Raw genomic sequence first — 25,970 nt, forward strand, 5'->3', positions numbered from 1 at the left:
ATAATAATAATAATAATAATAATAATAATAATAATAATAATAATAATAATAATAATAATAATAATAATAATAATAATAATAATAATAATAATAATAATAATAATAATAATAATAATAATAATAATAATAATAATAATAATAATAATAATAATAATAATAATAATAATAATAATAATAATAATAATAATAATAATAATAATAATAATAATAATAATAATAATAATAATAATAATAATAATAATAATAATAATAATAATAATAATAATAATAAATAATAATAATAATAATAATAATAATAATAATAATAATAATAATAATAATAATAATAATAATAATAATAATAATAATAATAATAATAATAATAATAATAATAATAATAATAATAATAATAATAATAATAATAATAATAATAATAATAATAATAATAATAATAATAATAATAATAATAATAATAATAATAATAATAATAATAATAATAATAATAATAATAATAATAATAATAATAATAATAATAATAATAATAATAATAATAATAATAATAATAATAATAATAATAATAATAATAATAATAATAATAATAATAATAATAATAATAATAATAATAATAATAATAATAATAATAATAATAATAATAATAATAATAATAATAATAATAATAATAATAATAATAATAATAATAATAATAATAATAATAATAATAATAATAATAATAATAATAATAATAATAATAATAATAATAATAATAATAATAATAATAATAATAATAATAATAATAATAATAATAATAATAATAATAATAATAATAATAATAATAATAATAATAATAATAATAATAATAATAATAATAATAATAATAATAATAATAATAATAATAATAATAATAATAATAATAATAATAATAATAATAATAATAATAATAATAATAATAATAATAATAATAATAATAATAATAATAATAATAATAATAATAATAATAATAATAATAATAATAATAATAATAATAATAATAATAATAATAATAATAATAATAATAATAATAATAATAATAATAATAATAATAATAATAATAATAATAATAATAATAATAATAATAATAATAATAATAATAATAATAATAATAATAATAATAATAATAATAATAATAATAATAATAATAATAATAATAATAATAATAATAATAATAATAATAATAATAATAATAATAATAATAATAATAATAATAATAATAATAATAATAATAATAATAATAATAATAATAATAATAATAATAATAATAATAATAATAATAATAATAATAATAATAATAATAATAATAATAATAATAATAATAATAATAATAATAATAATAATAATAATAATAATAATAATAATAATAATAATAATAATAATAATAATAATAATAATAATAATAATAATAATAATAATAATAATAATAATAATAATAATAATAATAATAATAATAATAATAATAATAATAATAATAATAATAATAATAATAATAATAATAATAATAATAATAATAATAATAATAATAATAATAATAATAATAATAATAATAATAATAATAATAATAATAATAATAATAATAATAATAATAATAATAATAATAATAATAATAATAATAATAATAATAATAATAATAATAATAATAATAATAATAATAATAATAATAATAATAATAATAATAATAATAATAATAATAATAATAATAATAATAATAATAATAATAATAATAATAATAATAATAATAATAATAATAATAATAATAATAATAATAATAATAATAATAATAATAATAATAATAATAATAATAATAATAATAATAATAATAATAATAATAATAATAATAATAATAATAATAATAATAATAATAATAATAATAATAATAATAATAATAATAATAATAATAATAATAATAATAATAATAATAATAATAATAATAATAATAATAATAATAATAATAATAATAATAATAATAATAATAATAATAATAATAATAATAATAATAATAATAATAATAATAATAATAATAATAATAATAATAATAATAATAATAATAATAATAATAATAATAATAATAATAATAATAATAATAATAATAATAATAATAATAATAATAATAATAATAATAATAATAATAATAATAATAATAATAATAATAATAATAATAATAATAATAATAATAATAATAATAATAATAATAATAATAATAATAATAATAATAATAATAATAATAATAATAATAATAATAATAATAATAATAATAATAATAATAATAATAATTAATAATAATAATTAATAATAATAATTAATAATAATAATTAATAATAATAATTAATAATAATAATTAATAATAATAATTAATAATAATAATTAATAATAATAATTAATAATAATAATTAATAATAATAATTAATAATAATAATAATAATAATAATAATAATAATAATAATAATAATAATAATAATAATAATAATAATAATAATAATAATAATAATAATAATAATAATAATAATAATAATAATAATAATAATAATAATAATAATAATAATAATAATAATAATAATAATAATAATTAATAATAATAATTAATAATAATAATTAATAATAATAATTAATAATAATAATTAATAATAATAATTAATAATAATAATTAATAATAATAATTAATAATAATAATTAATAATAATAATTAATAATAATAATTAATAATAATAATTAATAATAATAATTAATAATAATAATTAATAATAATAATTAATAATAATAATTAATAATAATAATTAATAATAATAATTAATAATAATAATTAATAATAATAATTAATAATAATAATTAATAATAATAATTAATAATAATAATTAATAATAATAATTAATAATAATAATTAATAATAATAATTAATAATAATAATTAATAATAATAATTAATAATAATAATTAATAATAATAATTAATAATAATAATTAATAATAATAATTAATAATAATAATAATAATAATAATTAATAATAATAATTAATAATAATAATTAATAATAATAATTAATAATAATAATTAATAATAATAATTAATAATAATAATTAATAATAATAATTAATAATAATAATTAATAATAATAATTAATAATAATAATTAATAATAATAATTAATAATAATAATTAATAATAATAATTAATAATAATAATTAATAATAATAATTAATAATAATAATTAATAATAATAATTAATAATAATAATTAATAATAATAATTAATAATAATAATTAATAATAATAATTAATAATAATAATTAATAATAATAATTAATAATAATAATTAATAATAATAATTAATAATAATAATTAATAATAATAATTAATAATAATAATTAATAATAATAATTAATAATAATAATTAATAATAATAATTAATAATAATAATTAATAATAATAATTAATAATAATAATTAATAATAATAATTAATAATAATAATTAATAATAATAATTAATAATAATAATTAATAATAATAATTAATAATAATAATTAATAATAATAATTAATAATAATAATTAATAATAATAATTAATAATAATAATTAATAATAATAATTAATAATAATAATTAATAATAATAATTAATAATAATAATTAATAATAATAATTAATAATAATAATTAATAATAATAATTAATAATAATAATTAATAATAATAATTAATAATAATAATTAATAATAATAATTAATAATAATAATTAATAATAATAATTAATAATAATAATTAATAATAATAATTAATAATAATAATTAATAATAATAATTAATAATAATAATTAATAATAATAATTAATAATAATAATTAATAATAATAATTAATAATAATAATTAATAATAATAATTAATAATAATAATTAATAATAATAATTAATAATAATAATTAATAATAATAATTAATAATAATAATTAATAATAATAATTAATAATAATAATTAATAATAATAATTAATAATAATAATTAATAATAATAATTAATAATAATAATTAATAATAATAATTAATAATAATAATTAATAATAATAATTAATAATAATAATTAATAATAATAATTAATAATAATAATTAATAATAATAATTAATAATAATAATTAATAATAATAATTAATAATAATAATTAATAATAATAATTAATAATAATAATTAATAATAATAATTAATAATAATAATTAATAATAATAATTAATAATAATAATTAATAATAATAATTAATAATAATAATTAATAATAATAATTAATAATAATAATTAATAATAATAATTAATAATAATAATTAATAATAATAATTAATAATAATAATTAATAATAATAATTAATAATAATAATTAATAATAATAATTAATAATAATAATTAATAATAATAATTAATAATAATAATTAATAATAATAATTAATAATAATAATTAATAATAATAATTAATAATAATAATTAATAATAATAATTAATAATAATAATTAATAATAATAATTAATAATAATAATTAATAATAATAATTAATAATAATAATTAATAATAATAATTAATAATAATAATTAATAATAATAATTAATAATAATAATTAATAATAATAATTAATAATAATAATTAATAATAATAATTAATAATAATAATTAATAATAATAATTAATAATAATAATTAATAATAATAATTAATAATAATAATTAATAATAATAATTAATAATAATAATTAATAATAATAATTAATAATAATAATTAATAATAATAATTAATAATAATAATTAATAATAATAATTAATAATAATAATTAATAATAATAATTAATAATAATAATTAATAATAATAATTAATAATAATAATTAATAATAATAATTAATAATAATAATTAATAATAATAATTAATAATAATAATTAATAATAATAATTAATAATAATAATTAATAATAATAATTAATAATAATAATTAATAATAATAATTAATAATAATAATTAATAATAATAATTAATAATAATAATTAATAATAATAATTAATAATAATAATTAATAATAATAATTAATAATAATAATTAATAATAATAATTAATAATAATAATTAATAATAATAATTAATAATAATAATTAATAATAATAATTAATAATAATAATTAATAATAATAATTAATAATAATAATTAATAATAATAATTAATAATAATAATTAATAATAATAATTAATAATAATAATTAATAATAATAATTAATAATAATAATTAATAATAATAATTAATAATAATAATTAATAATAATAATTAATAATAATAATTAATAATAATAATTAATAATAATAATTAATAATAATAATTAATAATAATAATTAATAATAATAATTAATAATAATAATTAATAATAATAATTAATAATAATAATTAATAATAATAATTAATAATAATAATAATTAATAATAATAATTAATAATAATAATTAATAATAATAATTAATAATAATAATTAATAATAATAATTAATAATAATAATTAATAATAATAATTAATAATAATAATTAATAATAATAATTAATAATAATAATAATTAATAATAATAATTAATAATAATAATTAATAATAATAATTAATAATAATAATTAATAATAATAATTAATAATAATAATTAATAATAATAATTAATAATAATAATTAATAATAATAATTAATAATAATAATTAATAATAATAATTAATAATAATAATTAATAATAATAATTAATAATAATAATTAATAATAATAATTAATAATAATAATTAATAATAATAATTAATAATAATAATTAATAATAATAATTAATAATAATAATTAATAATAATAATTAATAATAATAATTAATAATAATAATTAATAATAATAATTAATAATAATAATTAATAATAATAATTAATAATAATAATTAATAATAATAATTAATAATAATAATTAATAATAATAATTAATAATAATAATTAATAATAATAATTAATAATAATAATTAATAATAATAATTAATAATAATAATTAATAATAATAATTAATAATAATAATTAATAATAATAATTAATAATAATAATTAATAATAATAATTAATAATAATAATTAATAATAATAATTAATAATAATAATTAATAATAATAATTAATAATAATAATTAATAATAATAATTAATAATAATAATTAATAATAATAATTAATAATAATAATTAATAATAATAATTAATAATAATAATTAATAATAATAATTAATAATAATAATTAATAATAATAATTAATAATAATAATTAATAATAATAATTAATAATAATAATTAATAATAATAATTAATAATAATAATTAATAATAATAATTAATAATAATAATTAATAATAATAATTAATAATAATAATTAATAATAATAATTAATAATAATAATTAATAATAATAATTAATAATAATAATTAATAATAATAATTAATAATAATAATTAATAATAATAATTAATAATAATAATTAATAATAATAATTAATAATAATAATTAATAATAATAATTAATAATAATAATTAATAATAATAATTAATAATAATAATTAATAATAATAATTAATAATAATAATTAATAATAATAATTAATAATAATAATTAATAATAATAATTAATAATAATAATTAATAATAATAATTAATAATAATAATTAATAATAATAATTAATAATAATAATTAATAATAATAATTAATAATAATAATTAATAATAATAATTAATAATAATTAATAATAATAATTAATAATAATAATTAATAATAATAATTAATAATAATAATTAATAATAATAATTAATAATAATAATTAATAATAATAATTAATAATAATAATTAATAATAATAATTAATAATAATAATTAATAATAATAATTAATAATAATAATTAATAATAATAATTAATAATAATAATTAATAATAATAATTAATAATAATAATTAATAATAATAATTAATAATAATAATTAATAATAATAATTAATAATAATAATTAATAATAATAATTAATAATAATAATTAATAATAATAATTAATAATAATAATTAATAATAATAATTAATAATAATAATTAATAATAATAATTAATAATAATAATTAATAATAATAATTAATAATAATAATTAATAATAATAATTAATAATAATAATTAATAATAATAATTAATAATAATAATTAATAATAATAATTAATAATAATAATTAATAATAATAATTAATAATAATAATTAATAATAATAATTAATAATAATAATTAATAATAATAATTAATAATAATAATTAATAATAATAATTAATAATAATAATTAATAATAATAATTAATAATAATAATTAATAATAATAATTAATAATAATAATTAATAATAATAATTAATAATAATAATTAATAATAATAATTAATAATAATAATTAATAATAATAATTAATAATAATAATTAATAATAATAATTAATAATAATAATTAATAATAATAATTAATAATAATAATTAATAATAATAATTAATAATAATAATTAATAATAATAATTAATAATAATAATTAATAATAATAATTAATAATAATAATTAATAATAATAATTAATAATAATAATTAATAATAATAATTAATAATAATAATTATAATAATAATAATAAGCGGTCTATTATTGCCGAGATATAGGCAAAAAACTGTAAAAGACATTTCACTGTTTTTTGGTGAACAAAATAGAGTTCAAACCAAGGCATATTTAACCAGGTGGCAGCGTAACGCCAGCTGACTATTTTTTTGCTCTACTCTTGTTTTGCCTTGTGAAATGTCAAAAGCTTGTTTACAAAAATTTTTAAATTTGTTATAAGATTAAAAAGATTATTTTATATTTAAAAAAGTGAGTATTTCTCACCGCATTATGTGTATAAAATATTTAAAAGTGTTAAAAAAAACTATTTCATTTATAAAAGTGCGTTTTTGTGAATTTTTTTTTTGACACTTTGCACGGTTTTACACAAACAAAAATGATTATTGTTCTTGTATTGTTGTAATTGTTGTAGTTACGCTGCCACCTTGTTAATACATCTTGGTTCAAACTTGTTTTCTGTCTTTTTTCGGCATAAAAACCCTAGTAATAATCTTTGACAAAAATGATCTGGCAACAGCGGGATGTGATTTTGTGGTTGAGTACAAAGTAAATTAATAAAGTAGCGACAGTACTACAACAAATACAACATTTACTAAAACCACAAGCAATTTTGTTTTTGGTTTAAGGTCTGAGCTGTCAAAGTTACCTGTTGTTGTTTTTGCTTTTGGGCTTGTTGTATTTTTCGCCACAACAACCACAAGTGAATTGACAGTTCAGACCAAAGTAAAAAAAATAGTCAGCTGTTCTACTGAGTCTACTTTATTAATTTACTTTGGTTGAGTAACTGGTATTTTAGCATCAATAAAAAAACAAGTTTTTTGTTGTTCCTTGATGTGTATTTCTATGTATTACAATTTGTATTTATAAAAGAATAAAATTATTAATTGAAAAGTGTACAATTTACAAAATATTTAAATTGTTAATATTCAAGGTGAGGTTAAATGTACATTTAACATGACACTTCTTTTGCAAATAAATTATGCATTCACACATATTTTAATATCTTGCGAGTAATTTTCTATGTACCGTTGACATATTGCTGCTCGAAAACATAATACAAACAAATGTGTATACAATGTAGGTATTCATATTTAGTGCATATATACAGTGTCTCACAACAAAAGTTTATAAAATTAAGCTGGAGCCTAATATGGCTCCATAATTCCTGAGTTATACACTCAAGGCGTATTCATACTCGTCCCTGTCAAGATCATCGAAACAGCTTGCATTTTAACAATTTTTTTGGTGTTGATAGCTCTCATAATTATAAGCACAAAAAACGTTTGCCTATTTAAAGTCAATATTTAGAAAATGATCTGTTCATTGTGAATAGTGGTTCAAAATACCTTTAATATGATATACATACATATAATATGGTACTGTTTATTAATATGGTGAACATCAAATTCCTTTTTCAATTTATATGACAGTACTTCATAGAGATAATGATTTTAGCGAAGCCGGCTTACTATGACACCTTTTGTGGGTTTTTGGAACTATTTTTAAGGATTCAAAAAACATCAATTGTATTATTTTCATAAAATCATATTTGCATTATATTATTATTTATTAAATTTATAATTAATTAGAAATCTAATATTACACAAAATGAGCACTAGCTACACAGGCTATCGGCTCTTGGTAAATTAAAAATAAAGTTGGAGATATTTACAAAGAATAATAAAATTCATTTATATAGATAGGAGTTTCAAAATAAAAGTAACTAATTAAATATCGGTTCCAATTTGTGTTGTAAATTTATAGATTTGTAGTATATTTCCTTGGGTGGGAACTTCTTGCAGTCTCATAGGTTAGTTCGATGTGACTCTCATTTGAAGGAAGCCTTGGAAAAAGTTATTATCAGAGGAGTATTCTGACCATTTGCTGGTGAAGTGGTTAGCAATTAATAAGGATCTGTAATCCAATTAGCAATAACTAATTTTGTGGCATATGTAGAATTTAATATAGTTAGTTGTCTGAAAGATTAGCATGGTTATATACACATCTGCTCAAAATAATAGATACACCAAAATTTATTTTTTAAAAACGAAAAAAAATAATAAGTCGATTTTTATTTATAGTTAAAAGGAGAGTAAAAAACAAAAACAAAATATTTCATAATTAATAATAAATATTATAAAGTAAATTAAATTTCGAAAAATTCGGTGCTCATAATAATAGATACATTTTTAAAAATTCTTATTAAACAAAAGCTAATAAATTTTATCTTAAAAAAATTAGTTTATTATTAAAGTAAAGCTAGTATCCAGTATATCCACCTTTGTTTTGTAAAACTTTCTCCACTCTTCTGGGCATACTGGATATCAAGTTCTGACACTTCTCCAATGGAATCTCGTACCATATTTTTTGCGTTTTCTCCCATAAATCGTCTTTATTTTTGAAAACTTCCTTCGAAAGCCTTATCTTTAATTCACTCCACAAGTTTTCTATTGGGTTTAAATCAGGGGATTGGCTGGGCCAGCTTAAAACAGGTACGTTATTCTCCAAGAACCAGTTTTTAACTAATCTTGAACTATGTTTTGGGTCGTTGTCCTGCTGGAATGTCCATATTAATGGCATATTTTCCGATGCATATGGAAGCATTACGTTTTCCAATATGTCTCTATACCCACTAGCATTCATGGTATCTTCTATTCGGAATATCGGACCAACACCATTCCATGAAAAGCAACCCCAAACCATTATGTTTCCCCCGCCATGTTTTACCGTCTTTTTTGTAAATTTAACGTGGAATTCTTTTCCTTTTGGTCGGCGTACATTTCTTTGGCAGTCGTTTCCAAACAAATTTATTTTTGTTTCGTCGCTCCATAAAATATTTCTCCATTTTTTTTCGCCTTCACACCCGGACCATTGTAAGTGCTCTTTAGCAAATTCTAATCTTGTCTTGATATTTTTTTGGCGCATTAGTGGCACTTTTCTGGCAATTCTTCCCGGCAATTTAGCTTGTAAAAGACGACGACGAACTGTTTGTGGACTGATTTCGTTACATAGCTCCGCAGAAATAGCTTTCGATGATATGAAAGGGTCTTTTTTAACCATAAGGACGATCCGCCTATCTGTTTCTGGACTGGTTTTCTTTGGTCTACCGCGAGTTTCTCTTTTTTGTTTTTTAGATAAAGCATTTTGGACAAAATGTAAAGATCTTCCTATGCTCTTTGCTATTTCCCGTAATGATTTTCCTTGATTTCTCATCGTTTGAACAATTTTTTTCTCATCTTCGGTACAATGATGATTTCGTCCCATTTTCTTCAAAAGAGTCCTATTTCTTATAAAATTGTTGCTAAAATTTAAATTATACTTACTGTTTCACGTAAATAGGAACAAAAAATTGTATATAAACAAATTACAAATTACTGATGTGTATCTATTTTTATGAGCAAATAATTTTTTGTAATTCAAATAAATTCGTTTTTAAAAATCAACATGAAAGCAAATAGTTGCTAGATTTTTGACTGACATGACATTGCCAGATAGAAATTTTAATAATATGATGTATTCTTAACGCTTGCGAGGAAATTTTCAATGTTACCGCCATTTAAATTTTTTCCAATTAGGTGTATCTATTATTTTGAGCAGATGTGTATATACACTCAGGTCTCGTTTTATGCGAATTCAAATTTATGCGATTTTAAAATAAAATTTTTTTTTAGAATTTTAAAATATTTTGAAATTTTAGATAGTTTTTAAGCTTTTTTTTAATTCTTCATTTACATAACCGAGCCTTTAAGGGCCTTAACTTTTTACCATTTTTAAATTAAACCAATTTTGCATCACTGATATAATAGTTATAGGTAGTTTGTTTTTTACAATATCAAATTCTTAATATAGATTGAGATACGGGAAGAGAATTAAAGATTCATCGCGGACTGACTGATCTGTTTTTCGGATATCAAGAGTTGCATAAGTAACTTAAAAATTCAAAATCGCAAAGTTTAATGACAAATTATTTTGCGAGAAAAGAAGCAATTGAAGCTCCTAAAAATTCTTCGATTTCGTCCCCTATTCACTAGATTAATTCTAGGGATGAAAACGATATTTTACCATATGATGACAATATGCATCCAAACCGATGCAGACAATTATTCAGTGATTCAGATTAATCATGCATATTTACAGAATTTCCTTAAAAAATGTGTTAGCTCATTTTTTTTTTGGATCATTTTCATTTTTTCTGTAATTATAAATATTTTTGTTTATTTTTTTTAACGTATTTTGTTTTCATTGTTTAAATAAATTAAATAAATATATTTTTGTTGATTTTTTTATGCGATTTTGATCTGACTTTTTAATTAAAATCTGAATTTATGTTTTTTAGAATTTTGGAACGGATCATTAGTTTTTATATGAATTCAATTCGTTTTATGCGAATTCTATTTATGGAACGCATCTATCGCATAAAACGAGACCTGAGTTGAATTTTTTGTCTTGAAGTGGTATTGAGTGGAGAATTGTAGAAGTAGGTGGAATCGGATTGAAATTATCTTAATGATGGATTGTGCTCCTTAAAGGTATTTATAGACGGCAATACTGAGTATTAATATTTGTCAAAAACTCAAGTATTATAATACAATTTCATCGTCTAAACAAAATTTGTATTAGATTTTCAAAAAATACAAATGATTTTTTCGATTTATGATCGGTATTTAAAATTTGTTTAAAACAATTCAAAAGCTTTTTATTTTCATATGTACCAAGTATGTATTTATAAAAACAAATAAGGCAAATAAAAATGTCAAGAAAATATAAAATAAAAATAAAATTTTCAGAAAAATATCGATCAACAAAGAAATAAAATATTTGTAATACTATCGTATAAACAATAAAAGTTTTTTCGAAACGATTTTTTGAAATACCGACTGATTTCAGTAATATTTTAAATTTTAAAATTCTTAATACTCAGTATTGCTGTCTATAAATTAGTAGCAGCAGCTTAATTAGTAGCAGCAGCTCACTGATATTGTTAATGAAACTATTCATGTTCCCTTGCAATATCTTAAAATTAGCCATAGTTAAATTCGTAACGAAATTGTAACAGTTAATTTACAATTGATAGATATAATAGAGCACGATTCCATGATGCATAATCTCAATTAGCTATCAAGATTAACATCCATTTTGGATGATAATATAAAATATTGATGATTTGTCAAAAGTTCTTGGGTTAGTTTCCCAAGAGGAGAAATAAAGTTATCTGAAGGTTGATTATTGATGTTTAATCTTTATTTTGAAGTTGTTGCTGTTGTTGTATTCACTTTCTTGTTTTGTTTAGTTGTGGACGTGGACAGTTTTTGTCGTAAGCTGGGTGATCATTACTGCAATTAGCACATTGTAAACGGGTACATTCTGCTGGTTGGTGTGGTGGTAAATTACAGCTTTCACAAGAAGCTGGGTTAGTACATCTATTTTTAGTGTGTCACAGAAGCTGGCAATTACGGCAGCACATGGGATTAGGGAAATATGTCTTTACTTTTACTTTATACCAGGCTACATCGATGACTTTTGGTAAATTATATAGTTTGAAAGTGAGAACCATGTTTCCATTATACTGTTTGGTGCCATCGTCTTTGGTTAAGCTGTATTTATATACGGAAACAACGCTCTGTGGTCAATTCCGGCCAAAAATCCATAACTTCTTTATTTGTTCATAAAAATGTTTGAAATTTGGTATTTGTATTAAGAATAACATAACCGATCGATAAATATTTCGATGTTCAAATACAGGGTATGGCCAAAAAAGCAAAGACGTTTTAAAGTATCAAAAAATTGCATGTAAGTGGCTGAAATTTAGTCCAAAAATAAAGAATAAAATATGTGATTGAAAAAAAAATTGCTCATTCAAATTTCGGATTATATATACATGGTTTGGCCAAACAATCATGGACGTTTTAAAAGCATCGAAAAAATTAGGTTATTCATGTAATTGCCTGCAATTTGGTGTATATTTAAGAAAAACACACTTGATCCATCGCAAAAAATATTAGAAATTGCATACAGGAGTTGGCCAAATAATCATTGACGTTATAAAAGTATCGAAAAAAAGTATATTTTTTCAATTACGTTTATAATAAAAATAACATAAATGATCCATTTAAAAAATTTCGACGTACAAATACAGTCGCACAGAAAACTACAAGAAACTGCAATTTATGCAAAACTTTCAAAATTTTTTTTTCCAAAATTTATATTGTAGCACTCCCTGTAAAAAACTAAACTATTTAAAAATAAATTTTTTTTCAGAATCAAATTTTTTAATAAAAAAATTAAGAAAATTCAGTTTTTAAAACACAAAAAAGTATACATACTCTATACATTAAAGTTCTATTTCATAAAAAAAATGATTTATTAATCACCCTTATCCTATTTGGCGTCATCGACATCGTCGTCAATATCGAGTCAAAAAATGGTATATGTTACGCCGATATCTATAACAATTGGAAACTTCTGACAGCGTTTTCTACTTTAACACGACTTATAAAAGTATAAAATTCTGTCAAAAGTTTCCAATTGTTATCGATATCGGAGAAACATATACCATTTTTTGACTCAATATTGACGACGATGTCGACGACGCCAAATAGAATAAAGGTGATTATTTTGTTGCACCTCCTTTACTCTCTAACACAGCATTTAGACGTCTTTTCATGGAATAGACCAGCTCACTGGTTGTTTCCGAAGAAATTTTCGACCATTCTCTGATTACAGAATTTTTTAGGTCCTGTTTGCTCTTAATCGTTGTTTTTCTTACTCTACGGTCCAATTCATCCCACACATTTTCAATCGGGTTTAAGTCAGGCGACTGGGGTGGAGAGTGCAGCTGTTTTGGTACATTGTACAGCAGCCATTCCTTTACAATGCCGCAGTATGTTTGGGGTCGTTATCTTGTTGGAAGACCCAGCTTCCAGACAAGCCCATTTTGGATACTGAATCCTTAAGATTATCTCTTAATAGGTTCAAATCAGAGTTTGTTTTTGCTTCACTGTGTTTCAGTTTTACTTATTTGCTTAACTACAACTACGAGAAAATAAACAAGCAAAGTCAAACAGCAAAGTCAAAAAATAAAAAACTGCTTATTAGCTTATAGTGATACAGTGAGAAGTTATCTGCTTGCACAGCCTGTCACAGCGATTAAATTCACAAATGCTGAAATGCTGTGAACATTTCAGTATTTTTGTTTTTACCTATGCTTTTGCTGTGCTCTTTCACTTACAAATAACTGCTTAAGGTTTTTTTAATATTCAGAAATTAAATGTGTGTTTGCACATTCTCTTTGAAATGTACATACATACACACATACGTACATTATTTATGAACATTAAGAAAAACATGAAGCAGTTGTTTGTAAGTGAAAGAGCACAGCAAAAAGCACAGCAAAAGCATAGGAAAAAACCAAAATGCTGAAATGCTCACAGCTTTTCAGCATTTGTGAATTTAATCGCTGTGACTGGCTGCGCAAGCAGATAACTTCTCACTGAATCACTATAAGCTAATAAGCATTTTTTTATTTTTTGACTTTTGCTGTTTGACTATAACTTGGACGCAATTGCTGAAAAACTGTAAGCAAAGCATCTTTTTAGGTGCTTTTGCTAATTTCAAGCAAGCAATACAAACACTGCTTCAAATACATAAAACGATCCATCGTTGTCTCAATAAAAGCAAAATTACCAACCCCTGCCGCCGACATACATCCCCAAACCATAACGGAACCGCCTCCATGTTTTACTGTGGGGATCAGATTTTTAGTTTGGAGCTGTTCATTCTTTTTGGCCAGACTTTTTGTTTCCCATCGCATCCAAATAAGTTAAACTTACTTTCGTCGCTGAAGACTAAATTTTTCCAAAAACTTTCATCGTCATTTATATGCTTCTTAGCGAAATCCAACCGCTTGGCTTTATTAATTTCATGAACGGTTTTTTTAGGGGCACGCGGCTATGATAACCTCCACTTCTCAATACACTGCGTACTGATTCAGGATGGACTGTGACTGTTTACGCCAACAACGTAACATATCCATGTTCTTAACCCTACAACATCCAAATACTCTATACTTCATAAATCATATACAAAAGCTGTTGTTTACGTAGATAAATAGTTATAAACACAACTATTTATCTCTTTCTAATTTTTATTAATGCCTAAAGTGAAACGTCAAACATGTCCTAACACTGCTTCCGTTTTTTCATTATACAAAATTGTTCTTATTGTTCTTGAACCATTGAAGAAAAAAGGTAATTCCAACCACATAAAAAATAAAACGTTGAATTTGTTCTAAAACATTAATTCCTTTGTTTTGTTATTTTCTTATTTCGTTCTTTTTCCTATTGGGTTTGCCGAGTAAATAAAATAATTAAACTTATTTTATTTACATTCCAAGAGTGATCCTCTCCAACCATCCCTATATTTGAGCTAAACATTTGGTCCCAACGAACCGGATTGGAAATCATTATTATTCTCTTGTTGTTGCGTTGGATTACCATTACAACAAATTTCAAATAAACATCATCTCTTCATCAACTAACTAACATAAAGGTACGTTTGGTATTTTGCATTTATTCAGCTTTAGTTAGGAAGTGCATTTCAATATAAAAACAGCTAGTCTGTCGTTGTTTTTTTTATTATAATTACAACGTGTTAAACTTACACTTAAATAAGGCAAAATAAAAGAAAAAAAGGGAAAGTCCATAGAAAAATTATAGAAACGAAATTCAAAATAAAATTAAAAGCAACGAACAACAACAAATTTTGAAAAAAAAGCAGGAAATAATCCCAAGGAGAAGAAAAACCCCAATAAAAATCATCCACAAAGACAAGGAACAAAATCCAAAGTTCCAAATTCGTTGGAGCCTGAAGAATATCATCATTTGTCCGTGAGTCAATTAAACATACATACATATACATATCAAATTTCAAATCGTTCGTCGTTCGTCGTGTTCGTTGTGTAGGGCATCTTTTGATTTTGCTCTATATTTTCTTATGCATGCATGTACATATATTTATTTTTCAACTCGATAAATTCCCTTTTTTCTCCTTCCAAATATTTCCCATTTCAGTTTTAAATTCCTTTTTCAGTTCATATTCCCCCTAAATTTTAATTTTGTTTGCATTCTCCTTTACTCCTATATTTTTTCCTTAAGGGCAATTTGTTTTAATCCATTTCATTGTTTTTTTTTCTTAACCTATTCCCCTACTTAGCTTCCATACCTTTACCCCTTTATGATATTCTGTTTATTTGCCATACAAGTTTATTTACTCTTACATTTATATTTTGAAGAGCAGTTACACTCTCTTATTACTTACTCCTACATTTATATTTTTTGAAGAGCAGTTACACTCTCTTAATGCTTACGAGTTTTTTTTGATCTCATCCAAACATCGTTTCCCCTTTTGTTGTACTTTTATTTTCCTCTTACTTAGATTCTCCTACTTACTTCCAATTTGCATTCCAAAGCATCAGTGTTGCCGAAAAATTGTTTATGTTAATATCATTCAACACAATAGAAGTGTTTTGTTATTAACACAAAACAAATATTATTATTCCTACTATGAAAAATCTGTGAACAACTATCCTTTAATAACACAATTATAGGAAGAAGTAAAAGAAGAAAAAGCAAAAAGATTTTCAAAATTATTATTAATTTTTTTTTGGCACAAATAGATTTTATTTATACTATTTTTCTTGAAAATCTTTGTTAATTCTGAATTTCCAAAGAAAAGAAAAGTAAAGTTTCTTTATTCTAATTTGTCATTAAAAGGAAAATTCAAACTTCGAGTAGAATTTGCAACATGAAGGTATATTGTTTTCTAAATCGTTTAAGAATTTATCTTTAAAACATTTAAAACCATATCTATTCATAAAATTTATTAACTTTTCATAAAAAAGTATTTTAGACCACACAGAAAGTTTAAAATAAACAATATAATTCAAATACCCCCACGGTAACACTGTTTTGCATTTACTTACATTCCATTGTTTTATGATAAGTAAACCATCACAATAGGCACGTTCGTTAAATTTTTTGGTGAAATTGTTCTGGTCTTTGAGCGAAAATATTATTTGTATACGAAAAAGGGGATTCAACAAGAATGGATAAGTTGAAATATTTGTGAAGAAAAAATAATCTTATTTCTCCGAAATCTTGTCGTCAAAGGCAAACTTATACCTATGTATGTTTGAAAAGAAACAACAAATCCATACAATATAAAAATAATTGTATGTATCTGTTTCATTTTCTATTTTTTTATTGTTTCCACATTTTAATTAATTTACATCTACATATTATCAAAATACTCATATCACATTTTTTTTGTGATTTTTTTTTAAAAATTTAAAAATTTCTGTTGGTCGATAAGCGAACAGGCCTATTATTTTCAAATCCTTCCAGTACTTTTATTTCTATTTCCAATAAATAAGAGGTCAATGAACTTTAGTTGGTTTTACATAGGCATCAGCTGATCGTAGTTCCAGATAATAAAATAGGTGCAAACATTTTTTTAAACAGTGATTCAAATGAATGCAATCTTCATTTAACATTTTTAAAAATTTTCTATAAAATATCAGAAGAAGTAACCTTTTACCAAATTAGTTCATTCTCTGAAGTCGAATCATATATTTTTGTGTTCCCTATTTTAAAGATTTGATACCTTCATATATATTTTTTTAAATTTCGATCTTAAGAATTTGTTTATCTTAAATTTGGTTCTTCATACAAGGGAATTTGTATTCAATATTACTGTGTTCGCATTTCATACTATTTTTTTTTCAAATTCTGAAATTATTTCAATTTCGAGATGTCGTTGGATCAATTTATTCGTTTGTCAGATAGCATTGTTGAGTTCGAGGCAGATTTAAACGACAACAGGTATCCTTTGACTTCGCCTCATGCACTCGAAGTGCATCGTTACGAACTGAAGTCGAACTGGAGTCGCATTAGGATAGCCTACGAAACTTTCTTAGCCGAGGCAGAAAATGAGGCTACTGAAACGAATGATCCAATCGATTTGGAATCTTTTAAGGAAAAGTACAAAAATACTTATACTACCTATTGTAATTGCTTGACCAAATTATCCAATATTTCCGATGAGCTTCGTGACAAGCAAACTTCAAATCCCGAAGTGTTGCCACCTCGAGCCGATATTTCTGTTCGACCCAGTTCTTCACATGATTTAGGCCAAAATTTATTTTCCTCCAATTCTGGAAGTTTCCACTTGCCACCTGTTGAAATCGAAACTTTTCATGGTGACTATTCCGCCTGGCCCACTTTCCGAGACATGTTTACCGCTGTCGTATCCCATTCTCGGGCCAGCAATGTTGAAAAGTTATTCTTTTTGACTAGAAAAACAACAGGTGAAGCCAGGGAAATTGTTCAAAAAAGTCCGTTAACAAATCAGGGTTTCGAATTAGCATGGAGAAATCTGTGTGTGCGATATGAGAACCGACGGATATTGGTTAATGGACAACTAAAGATCCTTTTTAACCTAAAAGCTTCTCATGCTGAATCTGGCAACGCTCTGAAACAGTTGCAAAGAGATATAAATTCCTGTATCTCTATCCTAAAACTATATAATATAGACGTTGAAAGTTGGGGTCCTATCTTCGTATTCATATGCACTAGCAAACTGCCAGAGAATACATTGACACTATGGGAACAACAGCTAAAAGATAAAACATCAATCCCAAAGTGGTTAGAATTGGATGAATTCCTAACTAACCGCTATAGAACTCTCGAATCGGTTTCCGAGATACGTGGTTCAAGCTATCCCAAAAATAATGATCCGAAACCCAAGAACATTTCTAATCTGACTTCTAATAAAAAAGTTCATAGTTTCCAGAATAATGTATCAATTCCCAAGTGTCAATTATGTCCGAAAGAAGAACATGCGATTCGTAAGTGTCCTAAATTTCAGAAAATGAGTTATGAACAACGCCTAAACGAGATAAAAAAGGAGGGTTTATGTCTGAATTGCTTCTCAAAAACGCATAGTGTAAGAAACTGCACTAGCAAGCATAGTTGTTTCAAATGCAAAAAAAGACACAACACTCTTCTTCATAAGGAATTTGATAACTCCAATTCCTCTCACCAAGGTCCAAGTTACAGTTCAACACTCAATCCTAGTTCGGCCATGTTTTCCCCTTCTACTTCGAGTTCAATACAGTCCACTAATGCTCTAACTTCAGGCCAAGTTCAATCTTGTTTCGCTTCGAATTCAAAGGGTGTTCTACTGGGAACAGCTTGGGTGAATATACTCCATTTAGGCACGAAATATCACGTAAGAGCATTGATAGATTCTGGGTCAGAGGGAACCTTTATCTCCGAACGTCTTTTTAATACTCTTAAGCTTCCCTCATATCCCACTAAGGCTCAGATTTCGGGATTAAACTACACAATTTCGGCACAAGTTCAACATCAGTGTTCTTTGGTATTAGGTTCTAACACAAATAGCGACATTTCAATTCCTGTCACAGCTCTAGTGGTTCATTTATCCAATAATCTCCCCTCTCAAAATTATTCTATTTTTAAATTTTCCAATCTTCCGGATATTCAATTAGCAGATCCGAAGTTCTATTCCAGTTCAAAAATTGATATGCTGATTGGTGGTGACGTTTTTCCGTCGATTGTTTGTTCAGGGATTATACATAACGTTTGTGAATCTCTTTTAGCCCAAGAAACCATTTTCGGGTGGATTCTTACCGGTCCAGTTTCTAGTCACACCAATCCGAATCTTACTATTGTTTCACATTTTTGCGAAATAACCTTGGATAAGGCAATTTCGCGCTTTTGGGAGGTGGAAAATCTTCCAAAGAAGAACTTTTTGTCGTCTTCTGATCGGGCATGTGAAGAGCTGTATGTTCAAACAACAAGTAGAAATTCAGATGGTCGGTATGTGGTTTCCTTACCTTTTAAGGAAGATTTTCCAGATAATCCAAACATTGGTCACTCTAGATCGAGCGCAATGGCACAATTTCTTAGAAATAAGGATAGGTTGATTCGAAATGCTGATCTTAAATTAGAATATGACAAGGTTGTTCGGGAATATGAAGAACTTGGTCATATGATCAAAGTCAATTCTCCTAATCTGTCTGAAAATAAGGTATATTATCTCCCACATCATGCCGTCGTTAAGCCTGAAAGTGTCACTACGAAAGTCCGCGTGGTTTTTAATGCTTCGTCTCCTTCTTCCAATGGATTGAGTTTGAATTCTGTTCTCCATGTAGGTCCGATTCTTCAAAATGATCTTACATTACTGATTCTTAGGTGGCGATTCTTTGAGTTTGTATTTAATGCTGATATTCAAAAAATGTATCGGCAGATATTTGTTGACCCAAAATATACTCCATACCAGAGAATTCTATTCCGCGATAGTCCAAACAGTCCAATTTGTGACTACGAATTGAAAACGGTGACATTCGGTGTAAATTGTGCGCCCTATTTAGCAATTCGTACACTTCTACAACTTGCTGATGATGTTCAAGATACTTTCCCCTTAGCAACTTCAATTCTTCGAAAATCAATGTATGTGGACGATGTTTTGGCCGGAGCACATTCAAAACAAGGTGCCAATATAGCGAAAACCGAGCTAGTCCAAGCTCTACAATCAGCTGGGTTCGAGCTGAGAAAATGGACATCCAATTCCGTGGATATATTAGAAGATATTTCAAAGGATCATTTGCTTCATGAACATTTTCTAAAATTCGAGGATAATAGTTCGGCAAAAACGCTTGGGATTCGTTGGAATGCTCTTTCAGACGAGTTTTATTTCGATGTAAGACAATTCACGAGGACTAATGAATATACAAAAAGGGAAGTTCTTGCAAGAATAGCAAAATTGTTCGATCCTGCTGGCTGGTTAGCGCCATGCATAGTTCTTGCTAAAATTATTATGCAGAAAATATGGAAAGATGGAACTGATTGGGATGAAATTCTATTGTCGGACACGCTTAGTCAGTGGAAGTCGTTCGAGGATAGTTATATGTCAATCAATGCCATACGTATCCCTCGATGGCTTGGTTATAGTCCAAATGCTGAAGTCCAATTCCATGGATTTTACGATGCCTCGGAGAAGGCATACGCAGCAGCATTATATATTCGCATATCAACAAATTGTTCGATCCAAACACACCTGATTTCGTCCAAAACAAAGGTTGCTCCCATAAAAACTCTGTCCATTCCGAGACTTGAGCTTTGTGGAGCCCTACTTCTTGCCGAGATGATTGAGAACCTGCTTCCAAGCTTAGATGTAGATAACTATACAATTTCATGTTGGACAGATTCTACTATTGTGATTTCCTGGCTAGCAAAACCACCATGTAATTGGCTAACCTTCGTTGCTAATCGCGTTTCAAAAATTACACAAATAGTGCCCTTTTCTAGATGGAAACATATAGTCTCCGAAGACAATCCTGCTGATTTAGCAAGTCGAGGTATTTCACCACTGGATCTCAAAGATAATGAACTATGGTGGTTCGGCCCATCGTGGCTTAAGAATGCAGTTTCCGAATGGCCAAGCCAAACTTTGTCCAGTATTCCAATTACAGATCTCGAAATCAAACCTATTCGAGTTCATTTTACATATTTTTCGGACTTCGAAGATTTATTAGAAAGGTTTTCATCTTTTTCCAGAGCACTGCGTGTGATGGCATACGTCTATAGGTTTTTCTATCGAACTCATCCTAGGTTCCGTTCAAATTACTACAAAGATTCCATTCTGATCACTAGTTCCGAAATAGTTTCCATTCGTGACAACCTTATTTCGGTTTGTCAAAAAGCTGCGTTTCCAAATGACTACAAAGCTCTTTCGGCTCGACAAATTGTTCCCAAGTCCAGTGGTATTCTAAACCTTAACCCGTTTTTAGATGAAGAAGGTTTAATACGTTCTTGTGGTCGACTGGAGTTGTCATCAGAACTATCGTACAGTGAAAGGCATCCGATCATTATACCATACAACTCCAAATTCGCACGACTCCTCCTTAAGTTTATTCATGATATAACCCTACATGGCGGAAATCAATTAGTTCTTCGACTCCTTCGCACACAATATTGGATACCAAAAGCCAAAAACCTTATAAAAGCGACAGTAAACAATTGTAAGACGTGCGTTATCTATAAAAAGCGCTGTCAAAGACAGATAATGGCCGCGTTGCCGCCTGAACGCTGCGCAATTAGTCGTCCCTTTACTCATACAGGGCTAGATTTCGCTGGCCCTTTCGACGTTAAGAGCTATTGTGGTAGAGGTTGCCGCATTACAAAAGGATACGTCTGTGTATTTGTCTGCTTCTCCACCAAGGCTATCCACTTAGAGGCTACATCCGACCTCTCCACTCCCGCCTTTCTAGCAGCATTCTGCCGATTCGTGTCACGTCGAGGATGTCCTTTACACCTTTATTCTGACAATGGTACAAACTTCGTTGGAGCATCAAGGACATTAGCTAAAGATTTTCTTCAAACCACTCAGCAACGCATTCAAGCGAACTATGCCCATCAAAATGTTACATGGCATTTTATTCCGGCAGGCGCCCCTCATATGGGCGGGCTATGGGAGGCGGGAGTGAAAAGTTTCAAATCGCATTTCCGGAAAACAGCAGGTTGTTTTAAATACACTCATGAAGAGTTATCCACACTACTGTCCAAAATTGAATCTTGCTTAAATTCCCGGCCGATATCTCCAGTGTCCACTGATCCAACAGACCTTTGCGCCTTAACTCCAGGTCATTTCCTTATAGGTTCGCCTATCCTGGCGCCTATTGATCCGAAAATAAATGACTCATCCATATCCATCACTAGTCGATGGCAAAAGATGAAACTTGTTCACCAAAACTTCTGTCAGCGATGGAAAAATGAATATTTGAAGGAACTTCATAAGAGAATTAAATGGCAAAGACCTCAACAGAATCTACAAGAAGGAGCACTCGTCGTTGTAAGAGATGAAAATCTCCCACCAAATTCATGGCGACTTGGCAGGGTCACAAAAATCTACACTGGATCCGACAATCGAGTACGCGTTGCTGAAATACTCACTCAACGAGGCATAATAACGCGTCCAATCGTGAAACTTATTCTTCTGCCTGCAGAAACTTAGGTGTTTACTTTTCTTCTAGTTCCCTTAGTTATTATATAATTTCCCTTTCAGATAAACATGCCTAAAATCGCTGCCTCAGACTCCAAGTCCTCCCACGATGAACTACCAAGAAGATATCATGCTTTTCCATGCAGAATATGTAAGCGTCCACATCCGTTGCGAACATGTAGAACTTTTTTGTCGATGAACATAAATGATCGCATTCATGCAGTCCGTAAGCACAAATACTGCTCAAATTGCTTAGCTCATGACCATTCTCATGGCATATGCTTTTCGAAGCGCGGGTGCAAGCATTGTCATAAGTTCCACCACACCCTCCTTCACGTGAATCCACGTCTCATAAAAGACTTACTGACTCGCCGCTCAAGTTCCCGTTCGCCCTCTCCACAACCTTCAACTTAGAGAAAAAGTAACTCTTCGTCCAGGACTAAAGCCTCGTTACCTTCGACTTCCAAAAGTAACTCTTCGTCCAGGAGTAAAGCCTCGTTACCTTCGACATCCAAAGCCACATCGCTAACATCTATCCTGCGGCAAAATACAATAGTGCTTTACCAACAGTCCTTGTTAAGGTTTCTTCTAATCATACAAGATGCTTACTGGACTCAGGATCAACGGTTAGCAGAGTTTCAAAACGGTTCGTTGACAAATTGAATTTAACAGCATTCAGCCTACGCGAAGAAACGTTTTGTCCAATCGTTCTCAAATCGCGATTCGATCCGAGTTCAAAAATAGAAGGAACCTTTAGGGTAGATAATCGAATAACACTCCGAACTCCATCAGAATCCCTTCCAGAACACTACAGAACCCATTTCCGCGATATGTTCCTCGCCGATTCGAAATTTTATGAATCGGCTTCAATTGACATAGTAATTGGTGCTGATCTTTATCCAAAGATAATTCTTGAAGGTGTTTTTTCGAAACCTGGTTTGCCTTCTGCTCAAAGCACTATATTCGGGTGGACTATTTATGGTCCATGTTCTTTGTAATCTTGAAATGCACTTTTAGGCATGCAAAATACGAAACGTATTTATATATTATTTTTCTCTTCATTTCATATAATAAATTGAATTGTTAATTACTTTATTATTTGCATATTTGTAATCTAGTACATAAGCATTTGAATACCAGTAAAATTGAATTGTACACATATAAAGTTTAAGTTTGATATTCTTTCTTAATTTTTTTCACAGCAGTATTAGGACATGGCCATGACTACTCTCTTCATTTGCATGTATCCTGCAAGGCGGGCGGCAATGTTTACGCCAACAACGTAACATATCCATGTTCTTAACCCTACAACATCCAAATACTGTATACTTCATAAATCATATACAAAAGCTGTTGTTTACGTAGATAAATAGTTATAAACACAACTATTTATCTCTTTCTAATTTTTATTAATGCCTAAAGTGAAACGTCAAACATGTCCTAACACTGCTTCCATTTTTTCATTATACAAAATTGTTCTTATTGTTCTTGAACCATTGAAGAAAAAAGGTAATTCCAACCACATAAAAAATAAAACGTTGAATTTGTTCTAAAACATTAATTCCTTTGTTTTGTTATTTTCTTATTTCGTTCTTTTTCCTATTGGGTTTGCCGAGTAAATAAAATAATTAAACTTATTTTATTTACATTCCAAGAGTGATCCTCTCCAACCTTCCAACCATCCCTATATTTGAGCTAAACAGTGACTATGGACATATTTTCCATCTCTTTTGCTATGTCAACAGCCGTTTTTCTCGGATTTTTTTCAATTTCATTTATTATGCGTCGCTTTATGCGTTGAGTAATTTTTGGGGGACGACCACTTCTTGGTCTACTTGTTATGCTGTTGTTTTTTTTTATAATTTCTTAACACGGTTTGTACACTAGATTTTGGGTAGCCACCAATTTCAGAAATTTTGCGCAACGATTGTCCATTTTTTTGATGCTGCACAATTAGATTTTTTATATCTAAGCTAATTTCTTTTACTTTTGCACTCATTCTTACAAAAAATAAAAGCGACCGATTACAAAACTTTAATTATGAAGTGAGGGTAATGTAGAATTGCAACGCAGAAAAAAACATACATAAGTTGCTTTTACTGGAAAAGTACCGTTGACCAACAGTGGGAGTATGTATACTTTTCTGTGTGCTAAAAACTAAATTTCTTAATTTTTTTTTAAATATTTCATTTTATGCAAAATTTCTTGTTTTAAATGAGTTTAATTTTTTATAAGGAGTTGCACAATATAAATTTTGATAATAATGTTTT

At 23.5% G+C, this 25,970-nt stretch overlaps 1 protein-coding gene and 1 pseudogene across 1 annotated transcript in view; both read left to right on the top strand.

The window, feature by feature from the left end:
• The first annotated feature begins 8,419 nt into the window (after positions 1-8,419).
• The window catches only part of stau (double-stranded RNA-binding protein Staufen), a 261,511-nt gene continuing 243,960 nt past the window's right edge, over positions 8,420-25,970 (top strand). Inside the window, exon 1 of the mRNA XM_065511992.1 lies at positions 8,420-8,551. The gene's annotated coding sequence lies outside the window, so the exon portion shown is untranslated. The remainder of the gene's footprint in view (positions 8,552-25,970) is intronic.
• LOC135962031 (uncharacterized) lies at positions 23,285-24,819 on the top strand (annotated as a pseudogene).

This window comes from Calliphora vicina, chromosome 5 (assembly GCF_958450345.1).
Source record: "Calliphora vicina chromosome 5, idCalVici1.1, whole genome shotgun sequence".
In the NCBI taxonomy this organism is placed as follows: Eukaryota; Metazoa; Arthropoda; class Insecta; order Diptera; family Calliphoridae; genus Calliphora; species Calliphora vicina.